This window comes from Lissotriton vulgaris, chromosome 1_1 (genome assembly GCF_964263255.1).
Source record: "Lissotriton vulgaris chromosome 1_1, aLisVul1.2, whole genome shotgun sequence".
NCBI classification, from domain to species: domain Eukaryota; kingdom Metazoa; phylum Chordata; class Amphibia; order Caudata; family Salamandridae; genus Lissotriton; species Lissotriton vulgaris.
In genome coordinates this window covers 1,699,614,989-1,699,617,491 of record NC_141685.1, presented here as the reverse complement: position 1 = coordinate 1,699,617,491, position 2,503 = coordinate 1,699,614,989, and positions in this window count along the sequence as shown.

Here is a 2,503-nt window from a genome sequence, read left to right as displayed (position 1 = left end):
GGGGCCCACTGGGTAGCTCTGGAGTATTGCACTTTTGTCTGTCAATAGCAGTTCTGCATATAAATTAGTCTGCTCAACAATATCATCCCCAAAATGCATCATCAATAAACAGCTGGAAGAAATTGATAGGCAAACAGTTCTCTTTATTGACTCTACACCCTGAAACACCACTAAAGGCAGGGAAAACAGGCTGCACCATGTTAGGGGCACCCAGGGTTCAGCACTTCCTCTGGGAAGCCTTCCCGCCCCTGGCTGCAGTCCAGCTTGTTCTTGCTGCACTACTAGCATATCACTGTCCTCCTCTAATCTAATAAACTATTCACAGTACTTTGGCTTCCAGTTAGCAAACTAAGTACCTTTAGTGGAGCCTAGCAAGCAGTGGTGAGGAATTAGAAAATCTTGCAGACTGCATTGTAGCCCATGCTGCATGATTCTTAACTTTATGTAGTCTTTATATTTGTTGTTTGGATATACTTAAAAATAAAGCAAGCCTAAGCGGCAGCAATCACTATCCTTCTATCATCCTCTGACAGCAATTGAAAAACAGTTTTCAGAGATTTAAGGATGTAGAAGCTAGAGCATAACACTGAAGAAACCATAGTGTTTAACTGGAGAGATTAGTCAAGTCTGAATCTGAGATTCTTTACTACAGATGGAGGTTTGGGACATGAAACCAAGTTTATGGATCTTTTGCCCACCAAGAGAACCAAGTTGATGGATCTTTTGCCCACCAAGAGAATCTCTTTTTTCCCCCATATGTATCTTTCCATGCATCTGTCCATGCAGCTTTTAATAAATTATAGAGAAAAGGATTTTTACGAACACATCCATCTCCATTATGCCTAAGTATGACCCAGGTGTCATCTATTTAAGAATATAACCTTTCTGGTAGTGTAAAAAAGGTTTAACGTAAAGATTGAAAAGAAAAGGAGAAAGATTTCTCAGAAATTATTTAAGTCAATTGAGAGCAGGACAAATCTCTTGTTTGGCCAATCTAGCTAAGAAGATTATATGATCCACTGTATCAATGACTGACAACAAGTCGAGGAATATAAGGACACAGTTGGGGTGTTTATCAGCAGCTTTCAGAAGGTCCTCTTTTACAGTAATTAGTGCAGCTTCTTTTTGGTGGTAAATCTATCTGAGAGTCTCCCAAGACTGTTGAGGTTTGAAAAAAACTGCATAGTTGAAAAACAACTGTGCTTTCCATAAAGATTGCTGCCTCCATTAGAAGAGTGTTAGGGCAACCATTTTGAGGATGTTTATGAGCCGCGTTCTTTTAAACTAATGGTTCTATAACAATGCCTTACTTAAGAGGGCTAGGGACCACTCAGTTTCTAAAGACAATGAAATAATGTTATACAACTTCTTAATGTGAAGAATATTTGTGCAACAGATGAACTGGGATCAGATCTAAAGGAGACTCAGACTTGCATTTGTTAATAAATCAAAACCGTCTGGCAAAAGGCAGCAGAACTGTTCTAGGCAAGGCTTATTAGTCCTCATATGAAGAGGTGGCTGAGCAGGTATTTCAGCCTCTGAGGAAGTTCTAGAACTGTCTCTGAGATATAGCAGCACTAATGTTAGTGATTGTTTGAGTAAAATAGTATGCTAGTTCATCACAAAAGGATTCTGATACAAGTTCAAGATGATAAGAAGATAAAGGAGAAGATAGTTCCTTAACAACTCCAAAGAGTTGCTGTTTAGTGTTGCATTCAATAATCAGTGAGGGGTAATATTGTTTTGTGTTGCATGGACATCCTTTTTGTATGTTAATAACGTGTCCATAAAAGTTGATTTTGATTGAAGATCATAATGTAGTCTCCATTTTCATTCTACCTATTTGCTTTCGAGTTTGAGATTTTTTTAACACTTTTCCCATGTTCTTCAATTTTTCAGGGGTGATTGAATATGAAACAGCTACAGCCTATTTCCATAATGTGAATATCTTATTTCTGGATCTGTAATCTTTAGGGGATCAACAAAAGAGTCAGTTAGAGTTTTTTATTTTCTTCCACTTTCTAAACCCTTTTTTTTGTTAATATTACATTTGACATTAGTTGGGTTGTTAAGAACAAGAGGCAGAAAAATTGGGCTGATCAGATCTGGGAAAGAACTTCAATCACAAAGTTGATAGGTGGCCAAACTGGATCTAAAATGTGACTGTCGAGGTGGGTGTGGTAACCTATTATCTACGTTGTTTTATAATGCATTCATGTAATCCAGATGAGGTGAAGAGGCAGTCAGTGTTGTCATAAAAATGAAAATCAAAATCACCTAGTACAAGACAGTGTGTGTACTGGATATACATTAAGCTAGTTCTGCAAACTGCTGTGTAAAAGAAGTCATTGAAATGTCTCTTCAAGATTCATACCATAATCCCTTCTCAGACATACCTAGAAGATATACAGCTAATCTTAAAACTCAATGGTCATTAGGATAATAGAGCAATACCTTCTGGTGGGACATATATAGTTACGCCAAAAACACACGGGTCGTGAGG